Here is a 9981-nt window from a genome sequence, read left to right as displayed (position 1 = left end):
CTAGAATAATTGGTTGGGCCTCTGGCACTTGCATCACTTGTAGCGCTTCAGGCACTTGTATCTCCCGCTAGGCCTCATGAACTGGCATCTCTTGTCTGGCCATCTCTGGCCCATTGGGCTGCAGAATCTCATTCAAATCTGGAATGATGGAATGCATTGACGCCAAAGGACCATTAGCTGAAGCATTAGTGCTAGCACTGTTATCAGGGGCATAGATACAACGAGACTACTGTTAGCTGCTTGCTCCACATTCACCTCTTCCTCAAGTGGTTCCATAAGATCATGCAGTGCCATAAATTCCCCAGGATGAAGCTCAACATCTGCTTCTTGAGGCAGAGCCCAATGCCCCCATCCTGGCATTTCCTCCTCTTCATCTTCTGCTTCCTCTTCATCTTGGCATAATTTTAATGTAATTCTTCTTAATTGTGGTATGAATATTCAGATCCGAAAGATTCAAGATAAAAGTTCATATTGACATAAAAATAATAATACTTCAAGCATACTAACTAAGCAATTATGTCCTCTCAAAATAACATGGCCAAAGAAAGTTCATCCCTACAAAATCATATAGTTTAGTCATGCTCCATTTTCGTCACACATGAATGCTCTCATCATGCACAACCCTGATGGCAAGCCAAGCAATTGTTTCATACTTTAGTAATCTCAAACCTATAAAATTTCATGCAATACATGAGCGCGAGCCATGGATATAGCACTATGGGTGGAATAGAATATGATGATGGGGGTTATGTGGAGAAGACAAAAAAGGAGATAGTCTCACATCAACGAGGCTAATCAACGGGCTATGGAGATGCCCATCGATTGATGTTAATGCAAGGAGTAGGGATTGCCATGCAACGGATGCACTAGAGCTATAAATGTATGAAAGCTCAACAAAAGAAACTAAGTGGGTGTGCATCCAACTTGCTTTCTCACGAAGACCTAGGGCACTTGAGGAGGCCCATTGTTGGAATATACAAGCCAAGTTCTATAATGAAAGATTCCCACTAGTATATGAAAGTGACAAGACAAAAGACACTCTATCATGAAGATTATTGTGCTACTTTGAAGCACAAGTGTGGAAAAAGGATAGTAGCATTGTCCCTTCTATATATATATTGGCCTTTCTTTTTTTTGGCCTTTCTCTTTTTTTATTTGGGACAATGCTCTATTAATGATGACCATCACACTTCTATTTATTTACAACGCAATGATTACAAGTTGATACTTAGAACAAGATATGACTCTATATGAATGCCTCCGGCGGTGTACCGGGATATGCAATGAACCAAGAGTGACATGTATGAAAGAATTATGAATGGTGGCTTTGCCACAAATACTATGTCAACTACATGATCATGCAAAGCAATATGACAATCATGAATGTGACATGATGAACGGAATGGTGGAAAGTTGCATGGCAATATATCTCGGAATGGCTATGGAAATGCCATAATAGGTAGGTATGGTGGCTATTTTGAGGAAGATATAAGGAGGTTTATGCATGAAAGAGCGTATCATATCACGGGGTTTGGATGCACCGACAAAGTTTGCACCAACTCTCAATGTGAGAAAGGGCAATGCACGGTACCGAAGAGGCTAGCAATGATGGAAGGGTGAGAGTGCGTATAATCCATGGACTCAACATTAGTCATAAAGAACTCACATACTTATTGCAAAAATCTACAAGTCATCAAAACCCAAAGCACTACGCGCATGCTCCTAGGGGGATAGATTGGTAGGAAAAGACCATCGCTCGTCCCCGACCGCCACTCATAAGGAAGACAATCAAATAACACCTCATGTTTCAAATTTGTTACACAACGTTTACCATACGTGCATGCTACGGGGCTTACAACCTTCAACACAAGCATTTCTCAAATTCACAACTACTCAACCAGCACGACTTTGATATTATTACCTCCATATCTCAAAACAGTTATCAAGCATCAAACTTCTCTTAGTATTCAAAACACTCATAAGAAAAAATTTATTCACCTCGAACACCTAGTATATTAGGATTATTTAAGCAAATTACCATGCTATTTAAGACTCTCAAAATAATCTAAGTGAAGCATGAGAGATCAATAGTTTCTATAAAATAAATCCACCACCGTGCTCTAAAAGATATAAGTGAAGTACTAGAGCAAAACTATATAACTCAAATGATATAAGCGAAGCACATAGAGTATTCTAACAAATTCCAGATCATGTATGGCTCTCTCAAAAGGTGTGTACAACAAGGATGTTTGTGGTAAAGTAAAAATAAAAGACCCAAATTATACAAGATGCTCCAAGCAAAACACATATCATATGGTGAATAAAAATATAGCTCCAAGTAAAGTTACCGATAGAAGTAGACGAAAAGAGGGGATGCCTTCCGGGGAATCCCCAAGCTTTGGCTTTTAGGTGTCCTTAGATTATCTTGGGGGTTCCATGGGCATCCCCAATCTTAGGCTCTTGCCACTCCTTGTTCCATAATCCATCAAATCTTTACCCAAAACTTGAAAACTTCACAACACAAAACTTAAAGTAGAAAATCTCATGAGCTCCGTTAGCGAAAGAAAAAAAAAGACCACTTCAAGGTACTGTAATGAACTCATTCTTTATTTATATTGGTGTTAAACCTACTGTATTCCAACTTCTCTATGGTTTATAAACTATTTTACTAGCCATAGATTCATCAAAATAAGCAAACAACACACGAAAAACAGAATCTGTCAAAAACAGAACAATATGTAGTAATCTGTAGCTAGCGCAAGATCTGGAACCCCAAAAATTCTAAAATAAATTGTTGGACGTGAGGAATTTATCTATTAATCATCTGAAAAAATAATTAACTAAATAGAACTTTCCAAATAAAAATGGCAGCAGTTCTCGTGAGCGCTAAAGTTTCTATTTTTACAGCAAGATATCAAGACTTTCCCCAAGTCTTCCCAACGGTTCTACTTGGCACAAACACTAATTAAACACAAAAAACACAAACTAAAAAGAAGCTAGATAAATTATTTATTACTAAACAGGAGCAAAAGGCAAGGAATAAAAATAAAATTGGGTTGCCTCCCAGCAAGCGCTATTGTTTAACGCCCCTAGCTAGGCATAAAAAACAAGGATAGATCTAGGTATTGCCATCTTTAGTATGCAATCCATAAGTGGCTCTCATAATAGATTCATAAGGTAATTTAATTTTCTTTCTAGGAAAGTGTTCCATGCCTTTCCTTAACGGAAATTGGAATCTAATATTTCCTTCCTTCATATCAATAATTGCACCAATCGTTCTAAGGAAAGGTCTACCAAGAATAATAGGACATGAAGGATTGCAATCTATGTCAAGAACAATAAAATCTACGGGCACATAATTCCTATTTTCAACAATAATAACATCATTAATTCTTCCCATAGGTTTCTTAATAGTGGAATCCGCAAGGTGCAAGTTTATAGAGCAATCATCAAAATCACGGAAAACTAACAAATCACACAAAGTCTTTGGAATCGTGGAAACACTAGCACCGAAATCACATAAAGCATAAAACTCATGATCTTTAATCTTAATTTTAATAGTTGGTTCCCACTCATCATAAAGTTTTCTAGGGATAGAAACTTCCAATTCAAGTTTTTCTTCATAAGATTGCATCAAAGCATCAACGATATGTTTAGTGAACGCTTTATTTTGACTATAAGCGTGAGGAGAATTTAGCACGGATTGCAACAAGGATATACAATCAATCAAAGAGCAATTTTCATAATTAAATTCCTTGAAATCCAAAATAGTGGGTTTAGTATCATCTAAGGTTTTAATTTCTTCAATCCCACTTTCATCAATTTTAGCGTCAAGATCTAAAAACTCCGAATTCTTGGAACGCCTTCTAGGTAAAGGTGGATCATATTCAGTCCCATCATTATTAAGATTCATATTGCAAAACAAAGATTTAATAGGGGACACATCAATAACTTTTAGATCTTCATCCTTATTTTCATAGGAACTAGAAGAACACGCTCTTATAAAGGCATCTTTCTTAGCACGCATTCTAGCGGTTCTTTCTTTGCACTCATCAATGGAAATTCTCATGGCTTTGAGAGACTCGTTGATATCATGCTTAGGTGGAATAGATCGAAATTTCAAAGAATCAACATCAAGAGAAATTCTATCAACGTTCCTAGCCAACTCATCAATCTTAAGCAATTTTTCTTCAATCAAAGCATTGAAATTCTTTTGCGAAGTAATAAATTCTTTAATATTAGATTCAAAATCAGAGGGAATCTTATTATAATTTCCATAAGAATTGTTGTAGGAATTACCATAATTATTAGAGGGATTACTAGGATAAGGCCTAGGATTAAAATTTCCTCTATACGTGTTGTTACCAAAATTGTTCCTACCAATGAAGTTCACATCCATAGATTCATTATTATTCTCAATCAAAGTAGACAAGGGCATATCATTAGGATCAGAAGAATTGCTTTTACTAGCAAATAATTTCATAAGTTCATCCATCTTTCCACTCAAAACATTAATTTTTTCTATCGCATGCACCTTTTTATTAGTGGATCTTTCAGTATGCCATTGAGAATAATTAACCATAATATTATCTATGAGTTTAGTAGCTTCTCCTAAAGTGATTTCCATAAAAGTGCCTCCCGCGGCCGAATCTAAAAGATTTCTAGAAGCAAAATTCAATCCGGCATAAATTTTTTGTATAATCATCCACAAATTCAAACCATGAGTAGGGCAATTACGTATCATTAATTTCATCCTCTCCCAAGCTTGTGCAACATGTTCATGATCAAGTTGCTTAAAATTCATAATATCGTTTCTAAGGGAGATGATCTTAGCGGGAGGAAAATACTTAGAGATAAAAGCATCTTTGCACTTATTCCATGAATCAATACTATTTTTAGGCAAAGACGAGAACCAAGCTTTAGCACGATCTCTAAGAGAAAAAGGAAATAGCTTCAATTTAACAATATCATTATCCACATCTTTCTTATTTTACATATCACACAAATCAATGAAGCTATTTAGATGGGTAGCGGCATCTTCACTAGGAAGGCCGGAAAACAGATCTTTCATGACAAGATTCAACAAAGCAGTATTAATTTCACAAGATTCAGCATCGGTAAGAGGAGCAATCGGAGTGCTAATAAAATCATTGTTGTTGGTATTGGTAAAGTCACACAATTTAGTGTTATCTTGAGCCATCGCGACAAGCAAGCATCCAACACACAAGCAAACAAAAAGCAAGCGGGCAAAAGAGGCAAACGGGAAAGAGAGGGAGGATAGAGAGAGAGGGCGAATAAAACGGCAAGGGTGAAGTGGGCGAGAGGAAAACGAGAGGCAAATGGCAAATAATGTAATGCGGGAGATAGGGATTGTGATGGGTACTCGGTATATTGACTTTTGCATAGACTCCCCGGCAACGGCGCCAGAAACCCTTCGTGCTACCTCTTGAGCACTGTGTTGGTTTTTCCCTGAAGAGGAAGGGATGATGCAGCAGAGTAGCGTAAGTATTTCCCTCAGTTTTTGAGAACCAAGGTATCAATCCAGTAGGAGGCTACGCGTGAGTCCCTCGTACCTGCACAAAACAAATAAATCCTCGCAACAACGCGATAAGGGGTTGTCAATCCCTACACGGCCACTTATGAGAGTGAGATCTGATAGATATGATAAGATAATATTTTGGTATTTTTATGATAAAGATGCAAAATAAAATAAAAGCAAAGTAAATAACTAAGTATTGGAAGATTAATATGATGAAGATAGACCCGGGGGCCATAGGATTCACTAGTGGCTTCTCTCAAGAACATAAGTATTCTACGGTGGGTGAACAAATTACTGTTGAGCAATTGGCAGAATTGAGGATAGTTATGAGAATATCTAGGCATGATCATGTATATAGGCATCACGTCCGGGACATCACTTGTAGCGCTTCAGGCACTTGTATCTCCCGCTGGGCCTCATGAACTGGCATCTCTTGTATGGCCATCTCTGGCCCATTGGGTTGCAGAATCTCATTCAAATCTGGAATGATGGCATGCATTGACGCCAAAGGACCATTAGTTGAAGCATTAGTGCTAGCACTGTTATCAGGGGCATAGATACAACGAGACTACTGTTAGCTGCTTGCTCCACATTCACCTCTTCCTCAAGTGGTTCTATAAGATCATGCAGTGCCATAAATTCCCCAGGATGAAGCTCAACATCTGCTTCTTGAGGTAGAACCCAATGCCCCCATCCTGGCATTTCCTCCTCTTCATCTTCTGCTTCCTCTTGATTCTGTTCCACAAACTGCTCATGAACTGGGTCGAGTGCAAGTTGCAGGTTAAGTTGAGGATCATGTTGCTGATTGAGGACATGGATATCATCATGCTCATGCTGTTGCAGTGGCCCCAGGAAATGGTTACGTTGATTTGGATGGAAGTTCTGTTGGGCAGGAACAGGATGAGGATTACCAAATGACTCAATTGGGTCTTCATCAGGTGCCTCAATGCCCAAAATCTGGTGCTTTAAGATGACCATAGGGATAGTGAGGGAATCATTCTGGAAATCATAACCTTCTCCAAATACTAAACTGGCAGGAATATCACTGAGGTGCTCCACTCTAACTTTCACCATGAGATTGGCTCTAGTGCTCCTATTCCTATCCCAACTTAGGAATTTTCCAAACTTGCTGACCGCATTATTTAATTCCTGGATGTCTCTCCTATCAAACGGATACCCACACAGTAAGATCCACACATCTCTGTTCATAACCAATCTCCTCCAATTTAGGCCCTTGTTGTGTGGTTGGAAAACCACATGAACATCAGTGAATTGATGAGGGATATCCGTAACAAGTGCGTCTCGATCAAATACACTAGCCATCTTGATGTAGGCTTGCCCAAACGGACACCGCTCAATCTCATAAAACCATATCTGTTTATCATTGATGAAATCAGTGAGTACCTCTCTGATCGTGTTGAAGGACACCGGAAGATTTGGCATTGGGACAATAGTTGCAATCACCCACTCCTCGTGGGTCGCCGGCGCCGCTCCATTGATGATCTTGAGTCTCGCTGGTCGCCCCTCCACCTCGATGCTCTGGTGATTGGCTGGAAGGAAGGGTGTGGGATCACAGGGGAAAGTGGCCATCGCTCCAACTCTGTTACTCTGCAGCAATGGTGGAGAGATAGCAAAGGAGGAAGGATTGGGGGCGATGGTGGCTGCCAGGAGTTGCTACACTATTGAAGTTTGGAAGGAGCTGAGAGGAATGCTACCAAGCCGGCGCAGAGGCAGGGCATTAACTTGATTAGCCTGGTTGGTCGGCGGAGTGACATCCTGATTAGTCACAATCGCGAGAACAGTGGTCACTTGCCTCAGAAACTCGACCGTCGGGAAACTCAGAGAGTTGGGCCGGGGAGTAGCAATCACGCCCAATATGGCCCCATCCCTTGCACTTATGACATTTGATTCGGTTCGTGCAGCTGGGCCTGCTATGGCCCGGGAGAAGACACCGTACGCAGTAATCTCGTTGTGGGCTTTTTTGAAAACACGAAGATCCCGCCTCCCGGTGAGTAACTGTATCATTATGGGAATTAACTCCATGAGAACGGGCAACATGCAGCGAAGATGCCGATCGTGGATGATCATGGGAAGGACGAACCGCTGAAAGATTCTGGTTTCCTGAATCTATGAAAGTAGCTGGAGATCTAAGAGCTTGAAGATAAGATTTTCTAGGATGATTTCTAAAGATATGAGTCCACTCATCTTCTTTTTCTTGTAAATATTGATAGAGCTCCCAACTAGAATTAGGACCCCCATTACCCCAGAGAAAGAAATTGATATTGATCAGAGGGAGGGAAACATTTCCATCTTTGATGATCGAGAAACCAACTTCTTTAGAGGATACAAGGAACTTAAAAGACCATTTTTGAAGAAGAGAAACCTTAAAGAGCGAAGCACGCCCCCCGAAGCAAGATGCTACCTCTTGAGCACTGCGTTGGTTTTTCCCCGAAGAGGAAGGGATGATGCAGTAGAGTAGCGTAAGTATTTCCCTCAGTGTTTGAGAACCAAGGTATCAATCCAGTTGGAGGCTACGCGCGAGTCCCTCGTACCTGCACAAAACAAATAAATCCTCGCAACCAATACGATAAGGGGTTGTTAATCCCTACACGGCCACTTACGAGAGTGAGATCTGATAGATATGATAAGATAATATTTTTGGTATTTTTATGATAAAGATGCAAAGTAAAATAAAAGGCAAAGTAAATAACTAAGCATTGGAAGATTAATATGATGAAGATAGACCCGGGGGCCATAGGTTTCACTAGTGGCTTCTCTCAAGAGCATAAGTATTCTACGGTGGGTGAACAAATTACGGTTGAGCAATTGACAGAATTGAGCATAGTTATGAGAATATCTAGGCATGATCATGTATATAGGCATCACGTCCGGGATAAGTAGACCGACTCCTGCCTGCATCTACTACTATTACTCCACTCATCGACCGCTATCCAGCATGCATCTAGAGTATTAAGTTAATGAAAACAGAGTAACGCCTTAAGCAAGATGACATGATGTAGAGGGATAAACTCATGCAATATGATGAAAACCCCATCTTGTTATAATACGTGCCTTGATGCCCCTACTGTCACTGGGAAAGGACACCGCAAGATTGAACCCAAAGCTGACACTACAAAAAAATACACTTCCGTGATGATACATGTTTGTCACAGTAGGTCACGTTTTTTGTCATGCATGTACATCCATGACAATTTTATGACAACATCAAGATAGTCATACCTGTGCTATCGTAGAAGTGTTCCATGACATTACCAAAATTATCATCACAGAAGTGTCCACTTCCATGACGATAAATCGCGGGTCACAGAAGTGCTTTCGTCAAGGGTGACCGACACGTAGCATCCACCGTAACAGAACACCATTAAGCTATCGGGTCGGATTTTGGATCTGATAACCCGTTAACAGCCCTGATCAAAGGGAAATTTCCACGTGTAAAATTCTGATTGGCTGAAGGGAACACCTGTCAACTCGTCAGTGGGCCAGATGTCTCCCGTCCATTGGAGCAGACCTGCCTATGATACGTCGACACGTGGCTGGGCCCAACAGAGGCCCATATAGGTTAAAAAGGTCGGCTCAGTCAAAGGCCCGTAGAACTTAATCAGGTACTAGTGGGCCAGCCCAATAACGGCCTGCTTAATAAAGGCCCATTTACGGCCCGAAGCCAGATCTGGCCCGTTAATTGTTCGCCCAATATTTGGGCCCATTTACGGCCTGAAGCCAGATCTGGCACGTTAATTGTTCGCCCAATATTTGGGCCCATTGGCAGCCCGAAGCCAGATCTGGCCCGTTAATTGTTCGCCGAATATTTGGGCCCAACTACGGCCCAGTGACTTTCGGCCTGTTAGAGGCCTGATGTAGACATGGGCCCATTTCAGCCCAGTGTGACTTTCGGCCTGGGAATGGCCCGTGCTGCCCATGGGCCATATATGGTCCGACGGGACATCAGGCCCACTAACGGCCCGTGCTAAAGGTGGCAACAGTTAAGGCCAACATGACTTTGGGACTGTTAAAGGCCTGTCGCGTAATTCTGCCCGTTGATGCCTGTGCTAAGCTTTCGGCCTCTTAAAGGCCCATGATATCAGTGGGCCAACTAAGGCCCGAGATATGTTTCGGCCTAGTAATGGCCCGTGAGCTAACTGGGCCCAAAATGGCCTGGTCTACATTTCAGCTTGCTGAAGGCCCGTCGACGACTAGTGAAAATTGAGGCCCAACATGCATTTTGGCCTGCTAAAGGCCTGTGGTTTCATCTCAGACGTAACAGACCAGTACAATATTCAGCCTGTTAATGGCCCAACGCTACCTGGGCCAAACTAAGCGCTAGGTCGACAAAAGGCCCAACTAAAATATAGGTCGGTGTAAGTTTGGAGTGCTCCTATTGGACGCATTCTGCGTCAAACAACTGCACGACGCACGCACGGAAA

Source organism: Triticum urartu, chromosome 6 (assembly GCF_003073215.2).
Source record: "Triticum urartu cultivar G1812 chromosome 6, Tu2.1, whole genome shotgun sequence".
Classification (NCBI taxonomy): Eukaryota; Viridiplantae; Streptophyta; class Magnoliopsida; order Poales; family Poaceae; genus Triticum; species Triticum urartu.
The sequence above is the reverse complement of the archived record's forward strand: the minus strand, read 5'-3'. Positions refer to the sequence as shown.